The sequence below is a fragment of the Uloborus diversus genome, chromosome 10, assembly GCF_026930045.1.
Source record: "Uloborus diversus isolate 005 chromosome 10, Udiv.v.3.1, whole genome shotgun sequence".
Classification (NCBI taxonomy): domain Eukaryota; kingdom Metazoa; phylum Arthropoda; class Arachnida; order Araneae; family Uloboridae; genus Uloborus; species Uloborus diversus.
In genome coordinates, this window is record NC_072740.1 from 2,749,581 (window position 1) to 2,762,015 (window position 12,435).

Sequence of the window (12,435 nt, forward strand, 5' to 3'; positions counted from 1 at the left end):
CAATAATTTCAAGGTAGACCCAACAATTTAACTAAGAGTAAAATATATTCAGTAAATTACCGCCCATTAGCCAGGGCTAAAGCAGAAATACATGAAATACACCGCCAGCTCAGTCATTTCCAGCCGAGGACTGCAGTTTCGTGCTTATTAGCACTCAACAGCCAGGCATAGGAAAGTGACTGAGCTGGAGATGAAAAACAACACTGTTTTCCAACTCCAGCTCAGTCACTTTCCTATGCCGGGCTGGTGAGTGCTAATAAGCACGAAACTGCAGTCCTCGGCTGGAAATGACTGAGCTGGCGGTGTATTTCATGTAAGAGTAAAATATTTCACATACCGAATAAAAGTTTTTAGGTCTGTTTTGCAGTAGTGTTTTTAGTCTTTCGCGACCTAAAAAATGAAATCAAAGGATAGAAACACAACAAAGACCAACACATCTTGCTCACTACTTTCAACATCTTATCTCAAAAAACGTGATTTATCAGGAGATCGATTTTAATAATTAAATGTAAGGTATCATGTAGTAAAACTAGACTTCAAGCCACTGTTTGAACCTTTTCTCACGCAATAAGGTCTTTTCAAGAAAATCTGGTGTTTTTTCTGTTTCATGACATGGAGAAGTGTAAAAAAATGTAATTTTTTTTAAAGTTGCTTTCAATTTATGAGGTTCTTGCACTAAATTCCAAAGGTACTTTGAAATATTTTAAAATATGTCATTATTGTTACTATTTGTTCTCCTTACAATACCGACAGTACCGACATAAATTCAACTAGTGCGTTCTTGATCTTAAAGTAAGAATGAAAAATGCTCTTTTTTTGTGTGCAATACTGTTTTTGGAACAAATAGTAACATCTTTCACTAAATGACTTGGATGTTTCATGCCTAATGGATCAAACACAAACCAAGATGTGTCATTCTTAAAAGAGTATTCCGACATTACTTGAAAATGTAAATATGCCATTTTTGCTCTCTAACGGCCAAATACTAAGTTCTTGAAATTAGTCTATATATCTTAGTCTTAGTATACAGGTCTTTAGAGATATGCTACTCATTCATAGCAATTCAAAAAAAAAAAAAAAAAAGCATAATTCAAAATCGCTATTTTTTTTTTGAAAGAAGTGAGCATATATGATTCATATAATGTATGTGCCTATGTACGGTGTCTATGCACGAGATAAATCATGCAGTGTAAGGAAACTGAATTTATAGGTGTCTCAGAATAAACTAAGTAAAACATTGATGTGAAATTACAGCAGCTGTAACTCATTTTTATTACATTAGCTGTAACAAGAAAAAAAAAGGAAAATGCAATAAAGCTAAGTCATAATTCAAATACTGTATAATTTGCTTTTTTACGGTGAATTTTCGTGCGGGTTATCGCGGGTAGCAAATTTCATAGTTTTTAAAGAAAGAAAATTAGTTCATCTTCAGATAAATGAACGAATGAGGTTTGTTTCGTATTTGTCATTCTATCGAAGCGATAGAATGACAATTGTTTTTGCAAGCTTAACATAACGAAAGAAAATACATGTTAGATTCGCAGAGAACTACGCTTATTGAATATTAATATAAGGACATACTTATTATTCACTCAATCCAAACAACGCAGTAAGTGATTTATTTTTAGGGACGGAGAGTTTTGCTCAAAAACATTGTATAACAATACGAGGAATCCATACTTATCGATTGTATACACCCACTAATTTGGTTGCTTTTTACTATCTTTTAATTAATAAGGGATTCATTGTATTTTCAGTGGTGTTTCTGCATTTTTTATCTCAATTTATTTGCTTATTTTTTATTTCTGTTTAAAAGGTGTACTGGATGCTAAAAGTTATTTATAATTAAATACAATGGTGTATTTTATCTAGAAGATAAAATAAATCTTCACTTAATTTGCTTAGATTCAGATGAATTATCATGTTGGAACCAATCTTTGCGTTTTTTAAACTAAATAATGTTGAAAGACAAGGCATATCAATCTTTGAGCTACATATATTGTAGTTAACGACTCCTAAGTTATGCAATATTATCTGGGTGGATTTTTTTTTCGTTTAAGTTCAGTAAAAATTAATACTATCTGATTTATAAAAAAATCTAAATAATAACAGGATGTTCGATTAAACGAAACTACCATAAAATGTTTTCTTCAAGAGAAAATCAAAATGTTATATGCTTAACAAAGAAAACGCAAAAGGAAATTTTATTTGTTGCACTGAAATTGAAAAGTTTTGATGTTATATGTGAGGCGTGTAACTGGGAAAAGTAAATGTCCAGTTCCAATTTTATCAAAAAATGGCTTTTCCATTTTTTTTCCGTTGCAATACTTATGTAGGTCAACAACTTGAGATAGTCAGGGTTTCTGAATTGTCTCCTACATGGTTCAAACATAACAGGAAAAAAGTTATTGTTACTCAAATATTTTCGTCCCCCTCCCCCCTTTTTTTAGATACCTACTTATAATAAAGAAAGAAAAAATCCGCAAACATTTAGAAATGTTTAATGCGTTAATTGATTCAAAATGTTGCTGCAAACTGAGGAGCCGAATTCAGCATTCACTGAATATCCTTGATCATGCCTTGCTAAATTGAAGATATAGATAGATAAATATTGAATTTGTTGCTCTATACGAAAATTTAGTTGTAGGGATTCTAAATATTATGACTCTTTTACCCCTTTATTCGGCATTATGAAATAATTAGCCAAAGATGTTTGCATTTGATACACAGTGTACTATGTTTATGAGTATCTTACAGACAAAATTTCAATTTTGTTAGCAAAAAAATTAAGCGAGTTATGATGCGTCTAACATTCTGGACTTATATTTTTGAAATTAATATTTCAGATAAAAAAATGATGAAGTATTAAACAAACTTCATTGTAAAATGTTCTCAAACAATGCTAAAACATAATATAAGCGTTTGAAATAAATAATAAAATATTATATATATTTTTTTTAAATCAGAAGAAAACCCTCGCCTTTGCGACGAAAATCGATAGTTTCGATAGTAGTAAAAATGAGTCACTATATCTCCAAATCCTTATATGTTAGTGTTGTCAGTCCCAAAACAAATATTTTTTTTTTTTAAGATAATAATAAGCAGAATTTAAAGAGTCGATTACAAAAAAAAAAGTAATGGAATCAATTATTAAATGATTCGCAGCTGTTTAAAGCTTATTTCCGGTAAACCGGACGTCAAATCTGAAGAGGTTAAATGCATCGGAAGTTATGTGATAAATATTTACAAAAACGTTGAAACAAGGACGTTTCGTGTTATTTGATAATATTATTGAATCACGCGAAATACAAAAATAGTTTTACTTCATTTGATTATTTAATTTGATGGTATTTTTCATGTAGATAAGTTTCATTCTTACATGATGTTGAATTGTAAGACCAGTATTTTAATTGGAGATATATATTCTTCTAAATGATTTTTATCACTGAGGAGAACTGGGATTAGTTTTAATTGCAATTATATGCCGAACTAATACATGAAAAGTATTTCAAGCTTGTTTAGTAAATATAGCAGCAATAGTTTGTAGTTGCTACATCTACTGCAGAAGCTAGAAATATTTTTTTCCTATTTTGTATTGAAATATAAATTAGGAAACTGGGAAAGGCAAATGGGCCGATTACCTATTAATCAGCAAAAGATAATCGACCGATGTCTATTTACAGGCTGTCGATAAATTACACAATGATAATAATTTTTACTTATGAAATTTCTCCAACTTTTTTAAAATTACATTTTCGACTTCTCAGAATTAGTTAATAATTTGTTTATTTCTTTGAATGATGTTTTATTTTCCTATTTTTATCATTTTTCTCAAAAATGTTTCTAAATTTATTTCTAATTCTGAAATCATTTTCTTCAGTAAAATTATATTCTGTTGCTAACTAGACATGAAAATTCAAATATGTCAGTGTATTTTCAGTAACTGAGCTTGCGGTGTATTTCATGTATGTCAGTGTAGTTTTGACCTTTATATTACTATGTATTAGTATCTATTCAATGCAGGCGTGTAATCTGCATGACCATTATAAAGCAATCTTGTAGCACGAAGTTAAAGTTAGTGTGTGTAGAAAAATATTGACACTTGAGATGTGTGCAACATTGCACATCAACAGAAAGAAGAAAAATTAAATTTAAAAGAATAACATTGCTTCAGGATGTTCATAAAATTAAAATGAAAAAAAAATTAAATAAATCGAAAAATATTTGAGGCAGTGAAAAGCAAATTCTGTTTTCAAGTTTTTGAAAAAAAAAATGCGTTTAAAGCTCTCCGGTGCTGGATAGGCTTTTATTGAAAAGTTTTTCTAAATCATGCTGTGTAGCAGCACCTACCAGTGCTATTACTACTGTCTCTTGCCCCAAAACAAAGGAGAGGTTCACCTACAATTTGTACTGTTTATCTCCAAATTTTTAATTTTGGTACTTAGATTCTTTTGCTTCTTACTGCCTGATTTGATAGCATTAAATTTTTAATTTAATGAAAAGGAAGTTAATTTAAAGGCAAATTATAAAATGTGTGCTGTAGTTGTATGCAAAAAAAAAAAAAACACTGAATGCAGTAACCGAATAACAAGAAAAAAAAAGAAAAGAAAAGAAAAATAATCTGTGTGTGAGTGAGTGTTCCCTCAAACGTTTGAGAGGAGAGAGGAAACTGACAGGAAAGCACATAAAACCATCTAATAACCTCTTACTTAAAAAAAAATAGAAAAATTAATTCAATAAATGTTTTGAAAAATGATTTAAACTTGTAAAAAAAAATTTTTGTTATTTTAAGATTATGATATATCTTTTTGTAGCAGAAAATTACATTCATTGCTTATGAACTTATTCGCATAGTTTTTTCTAGGCATACTTAATAGTTTAAATATTGTTTAAGTATTGTATTTAAATATGTATTTTTTTTTTCGTTGTCTAATCGGTTTTAATTCAAATGCCGCAATCCCATTTCTCCTGGTTCTGTGATAAAAATGAAGCAACTTATTAAGTGTAATATTGATTTTAGTTCATTACAAACAAAATTCTCCAATTAATTAAAATATATTCTTGACGTATGTGAATAGTTCAATTAAGGCAAATGTTTAACTTGACAGCGCCTGACGCTTTTCAATTAGTAATAAGCGAATCCGTCTGTTACTTCTGACAGAGAAACAAAGAGAGAAAGTTCTTACCTTGTCTGTCCTCCTAGGATCAAAAGAGTCAAAATTGACCTCTTTAGTTATTGAGTTCCAAGCACGCAGTGAGAGTGGGTATCAAAGAAAAGTAGCCTCGCGGTTTAATAGGGTTGCTTAGGTAATACATTCTGACGGGGGTTACAAGAAGGATTGACCAATCGCTAAACTTTGCGATTTTTTGGGGCTATTCCGGAATTCGGAAATGTTCGGTAAAGCTTCCGGTTCTATTTTTTTTTTTTTTTTGGTACGTGTTAATAAAAAGTATTGTTGAAGTACGGGGAATCACATCAAAAGCAATTGCAATAAGACATTTTTTTTTTGCCCTTATCACAAACTACTTTTGATTTGAAAATTCTTGCTTTTAAATAATTTTTTCAATATTCTATATTCAATATTTTATGTACGTTTTCAATTCGCATTAATACATTTTGCAATACTGCATTTTTCTTTTTCAAATAGTTGAACTAAATTTATAATTAGTTTTGAATTACAGAAATTTATAAATAAATTTAAAATCTCAAAACATCTTTGAATCCTGTTCATTAACCTTTTGTTTCTTTTTCCATATTTTTTAGCATTTTTAGTAAGTTTATAATGTTTTCCGTAAATAAATGTTAACTGTCGGCTAAACGAACTGAAATTTTGTCCTCCATTTTCTTTTTCAGATCGTATTTACCGCTAGAAGGGAACATGATCAGTAACTTTTTACCCCAGTGATGAAAAATTGCCTACATATAAGGGACGATATTTAATATACCTGACTGAAAATAATTTTAATATTTACAACAGATCTGGAAAGACTAATCGAAAGTTAACAGTCTTTTTGGAAACACTTTGAAAAAAAAAGTAACTCATATAATAGAATTTTTAAAGATATTGCGTATATGGGAAAGGAATCTATCTTTGAAATAAGAAGTTAAATAGATTTAAAAAATGCTTAATTTTATAAACTAAGCAGTTTTTTCTACAATTGAGTAGATGTAGTTATACTGCAATAACGTGTTCTAGGATTCCTGAAAAACTTTCATATTTCATTGAAAACTTATTTCCTTTTAAATAAAAACTAGGAGATCATTATTTGAAGCATATGGCTGCAAAAGTTCTCATCTCAGAAAAATCTAGAAAAAGCAATCACATCTGTCGCTACAAAAGGAAACGAGTTACAATAACTTTTCCTGCTTTATTTAGACCATTTAAGGGACCATTTTGAAACTCTCTGATTTTCCCTGGTTGTTGGCCTTTCTAAGCATTGCAACACCAGTGAAAAAAAAAACGCATTTGCGAAAAAAATGAAGATACCTTCTTTTGCAGCTACACGCTTCATTTACTCCAGAAATGTAGTGATCAGGACTAACCAAGGGCGCCCATATAAGGGGGCAAGGGGGGCTCAACCCCCCTTAGAAATTAGAACTTCCTTGCTTTTTGTACCTTTTTCTTCGCAAAAATGTAAAAACAGTTCTTCTCCAGCCATTCATGAATAAGTTATTAAAAATGTCAAATTTTAATGACTCTAATCTGTCCTGAAATCAGTTTCCACGGGGAAAATATCCTACTTAACCATGGTTAAAATATCTGACCCCCCTCCCCTTACAATTTTGCATATGGGCGCCCCTGGGACTAAACCCAGGTCATCTTAATTTTAATTGAAATTTTATACCTTTATAAAATATAGTATACAATAAAATACACCGCCAGCTCAGTCATTTCCAGCCGAGGACTGCAGTTTTGTGCTTATTAGCACTCATCAGCCCGGCATCGGAAAGTGACTGAGCTGGAGATGGAAAACCTCTTAAGGAAGCCAAGAGTGCCAAACAAACTGGTAGCTAATATAGAATTAGCAGACCAGACGAGTGACCGAAGCAATGGTTCGGTTCAACTTGAAGATTGAACGCGAGGCAAGGTATATTCAGTAAATTACCGTCCATTAGCCAGGGCTAAAGCAGAAATACGTGAAATACACCGCCAGCTCAGTCATTTCTAGCCGAGGACTGCAGTTTCGTGCTTATTAGCACTCATCAGCCCGGCATAGGAAAGTGACTGAGCTGGAGATGGAAAATCTCTCAATGCCGGGCTGATGAGTGCTAATAAGCACGAAACTGCAGTCCTCGACTGGAAATGACTAAGCTGGCGGTGTATTTCACGTATTTCTGCTTTAGCCCTGGCTAATGGACGGTAATTTACTGAATATAGTATACAATGTTTTGTACTTTATGAATTTATTTATTCAATTCATTTTTTACGCATTGAGGTGCGAAACTTTATTGGGGGAAATTTCTTCTATAAGTTATATCACTTATTCCTCCTTCGTTTGTTAACATATTATAAACTGAGAAATAATATGCTTGAATTTCAAATCTTCTTATTGAGAAAATAGGGCATTAATTCGAAAGTTGGACTTTACTGAAACAAAACGCGTAACGTTTTAGAGAACAAATTTGGTGTCTCTCTTATATTAGCTAAAAGATTTCTTTTTAAATAAGAGACATAATATTGTTTCTTGAAAATCGTTTTAAATGTGTAGAAAAGGTGTGAAATAATTTAGAATTAAATCAACTTTAGAAAGAGAACAGCGATGTTTTTCTCAATTTCGTTTCTTTTTTCAATTTCTTGAGCCTTTGGGTCCCTTAAGGACACGCCCCCCCCCCCCCCGAACCGCGGGGTCTGTGGGTACTCAGATCCAGGAATGTTGTGAACCATTAGTTTTGGAATAGATAGTATTGAGAATCACAAATAAGCTGAAACAATTTTGGAATGAAATTTCTTGCATCGGTCGCTATAACGGAAAAGTCTTAATCATGGGAGGTCGTTCTAAAGAGAATTGATTGGATTTTTATTATTTTTACATAAATAAAAAGTTTATTTTTATCGAATTTGAGAAGAAAATGCTATTTATTATTCAATGTTCACTGATTAAAATCGCAATTTTTATATGAAAGTGGAACGAGCTGACCCGTGCGAAGCATTTCCGCTCGACAGGAGGAATTCAAAAACTCAGTATTTTTCAAGTTTTTTTGTTTTGAATAACAGCAAAAATCTGACCTGTTTGCTTATTTTTCGCTGATAAAGGTAAAAACATCTTTAAATAATGTTTTCCTTTACCTTTGAGAAATAATATGTGATTACGTAATTTCCGATGTCAAAATAAACGTGTTTTCTCCTCTGATTTCAATGAAATGCAACTGTGGATTAGTCCTGCCCCCAATGAGTAAAGATAATATGAGGCCCCTAGTTTCAAAACCGGATACTTGTAGGAGCGGACAAACGCTCAACTTGTAAAAAGTCCGGTTTTGAAACTGAGGCAGACCTTCCCGCCCCATTTCAAGGGGGAAAGAAGCGGTTTTTGAACCTAATTATTGAGCAGGCAAATAGGCCTTATGATTCTCTACAAGATTAACAAAAAAAAAAAGAAAATCTAATTTTTTGCAAGTATCCGGTTTTGAAACTAGGGGCCTCATATATTCATGGATATTGAAATCATTTTTCAGCTGAGAAAAGTTACTCATTCAAAATCTACATATTCACCCTATGAGAGGATCGTTCTCATGTCCTTCACATTAATAGCAGGAGGATCTTACTAGCTGAGCTAATGGGCATCCATCTCGGGCTGCTGTACACTAAAGCAATGCGTAATTAAGCAATATAAATGAAAATCGATGCCTTAATTTCGTCAAAAAATATTTTTTTTTAATTAAACTGCGATTTGCCATGTTGAATATAATGTCTTGTTGTACAAGAGCAAAACTGTAAATCCCGTTGAGTTTGAATTATATATTCCTGGAGATTTGGATCAGAATTCCGCTGGAGAAAATAAGTCATCAAACACAATTTTTCGGGCCAGGGAGTTTGAACTCACGACCTTTAAACACGAGTCGTGCATGTTAGCGCGTCGTTCTTAACGACCCGCTCACCAACTGAGCCAATGAGTCTTTATTTCGGGAAGACATTAAAGTAATGCATGATTAATAAATAAATAAATCGGGTTTTTCGACAAAAAAAAAAAAAGAAACTGCACCAAAATGAGTATTATTTCTTTATTTCTCGCCGAAAAGAGTAAGAAAACTCTTTAAAATAATGCCGAAGTTACGAAGTTTGATAAGGTTTTGACGAAGTTTTGGCGTTGTTTCAAAAAGCATATTTGCGAAATAATACATATGATTGTAATTAGCAAGTGATTCTTTTGCGCAGTTGATTTTTGTTAATGCTTGTAATTTCTTCTTTACATTATGTAAGACTTGGTTGCATAATTAGTTTTCTATTCATGAAGAGGAGCAAAAATATGAGGAATAAAGTCGTTCTTTAAACACCAGACTTCCGCCAAAATAGCTTTATTCGATTCTCCTCCAATATTTATAACTACTTTCGCAGTAACCCTACAGATACAAAGACAGGGTATTAGCACTTGTGCTCCTTTTTCATTCATCAGGCTTTAGTGACTCTAGTTTTATACAATTAGACATTCCTTTCATAGAGGATCCTCTAAAGAGGATTAAATCTGCCTCAAACAAAAAAGCCCTTGCAATGCCATTCTTTCTAGAACGTTTTTGTTTCTAACTTAACAGCTATGGATCTGGCAAACAGCTGGTGAGGTTAATCAGGATATTAAAAAAAAATGGTTGAAAACCTGTTAGAAACTTCGCGAGGCTAGTAAAATTGAATGAGTTCTACTGAATATTCAATCAAACCAGAAACTGATGAAGATTTATATCAGCTCAGCATTGTTCTGTAGTCATAAATTTGAAGGTGTAGATAACTTGAAATCATTTGCAACATTTAAATGGCCTTTTAAAAAAAAAAAAAAACTGGTGCCATTAAAAGTCTTATTGTTGAAGTTCTATGTTTCCCTTTAATTGTTACATCCATTAGATTTATAGTTAATCATCTTTATAACAGAAAAATAAGCTTCTTCAAAAGCGAACGAACCTTCTTTCAACCAATTTCGAGGCTTAGTCCGGCTTGTGCGTTAATGCAGGTTTAGCATAAAAGAATATCCCGGTTTTAAAAATTTATATTTCATAAACTATTACACTTAGCACTATAAATGATACATAACAATAAATATTAACTGGGAAAGTTTTCGGCGTATCCGCCTTTCGATTTCGATTCCGAGTCACCACTGACTACAACTGTATTTATGTCGAGGACTGCATACTAAGTGCCTTGCCTCCATTATTTTTTATACCGATAGATGGCAGCACCATCACCGGATCGAACAGTTAATGAGAATTTAGAACTAGACCAGGAGCTAATAGCTACCTTGTGCTAGCGCCCCCAGAGGTATCGTTTCACTTGGAGGACATTGAGACTACGAGCATATTTAACGTCGCCCAGTCCCCTTTAATGACGACGGTGGATCTTCGACCATCGAGGTTCGAACTCAGGACCCTCCGGCCCCGAATCCGACACTCTACCGATCGGGCTACCACGGCCCCTGTCCGCCTTTCGTAACGCGACATACATTTTGGAGGGTTTCACTGTTGATTTTCCGTATTGCTACACATATGCAATCTTTTAGCTCTTGCAATGTTGTAGGTAATGGTGGCGTATAAACACGATCTTTACCGAAACATTATAATTATCTCACATGGGTTTAGGTTTGGGGATCTGACTGCCCAACTCGTAAAGGGTAAATCATCCACCTGTACGGCCAATCCAGCGTTGCGGAATGTCAGTGCCGCCGCGAATGGGGGGGGGGGTAAGCCCCCCGCGTTAGTGCGGAGAGTGTACATTTAAGTAGTTACGCTCGTTAAAAAAAACTTGGACAGTTTATCTTTATTTTTATGTATCATTTATGGTGGTAAGTGTAATAGTTTATGAAATATGAATTTTTAACCCTTTGATGTTCCTTTATGCTAATTCTGTACTTATTGGGATCACTTTCGCAGACTTTTTTACACTAAATATTTCACGCCTTTCGGTTGTTTTGAAGTACTCTAGACATTAACCAGGCATAGCTGGTTGAATTACATGAAATTTTTATAACTTTGATTATAATTTTTGAAAAAAAAAAAGAAAGATGGAGCTGGAATTAAAGATTCTCCCATTAAATACATCCCAGTCAAATCCCTTGACGCGTCTTCTGTAGATTATTGTGTATTTGGATTTTTAAAATTCATGGTACCTGCGTATTAAAAGTATAATTTTTTATATTTGTTGCTTTTGAATAAAAGGTTTTACAGAGTGTTCTTAGAAGCAGTCATTTCCTGAGATTCTCCGCGACGTGGGAGCGCATTTCTCAGTAACCAAGACAATTTGGAAATGAAGAGCTGCATATACTCACATCCATTACGTTTTTCAAGTTTCCAGAATTATTTATTCTTTGTTTAAGCATATGTTCATTTCATAGGCCAAAATACTTATTCATAAGCAAAACATCGTACAGTCTTACAATTCATCAACAATAAGTATAGTGATGCCGTGCTAAGCTCGAACGTCGGGTCAGCAGCTTTTGGCAAAATTGAATTATTGTCCCTAATACGTTCTTCTTAATATATTTTACCTAAATACAATGATTTATTTGTTAATTAAATTGCACACATTTGTGAATAGGAAATATACTGAAAAAAAAATCTGAAAGGAATCTGAATCAAGTATACGGTAGTTGTGCACCTTTGAAAAACATCGACGCTTCAAAACATCGATGTTAAACATTAAAACATCGATGGTGTCGATATATCGATCTCAATGCGAGAAAAAAATTCAGTTATCAATTTGTTACTTAAGAAGATTTTGGAGCAGTCAAATGATAGTCAATAATAATGATGATTAATAATTACCATTTCAAATTAAGTTATGCAAAGGGATAAATGACTTATAATTTTAGGAAAATGAAGAAACGAAAAAGTGATCAAAATTGAACGCTATCTACTGGAGTTTCGGGTTAATCTACAGGAGTTAGGGTTAAAATTTCAACTATCAAAATGTCACCAAACAGGCAATTGCTTCGTTCAAATGTAGAAGCAATTTTCACCCGTTGTACCTTGAGGGGCGATTTTCTAGTTTAATAATAAATGCAAATCAATTGGAGAAATTTGCAAACATTTTCAAAGTTGAGCGGAATTACATGAAAGAATTGTATAAACTATATTTAAAACTCAAGTTATATCAAAATATTATAAATATTCATAGCAAATGAAATACATTTTAAGCACATATTTAAAGTAACATATTTTTTTTTAAAAATCAACGACTTATTGAGAACGGGATACAATATTATAAGGATATAAGGTTCTACAATTAAAAAAAAAAT

At 32.6% G+C, this 12,435-nt stretch overlaps 1 protein-coding gene across 1 annotated transcript in view; it reads right to left on the reverse strand.

Annotated features, from left to right (window-relative positions):
• Nucleotides 1-5,257, reverse strand: part of LOC129231500 (short-chain dehydrogenase/reductase family 16C member 6-like) — a 62,877-nt gene extending 57,620 nt beyond the window's left edge. The window contains exon 1 of the mRNA XM_054865827.1: nt 5,187-5,257. The gene's annotated coding sequence lies outside the window, so the exon portion shown is untranslated. The remainder of the gene's footprint in view (nt 1-5,186) is intronic.
• Nucleotides 5,258-12,435: the final 7,178 nt, after the last annotated feature.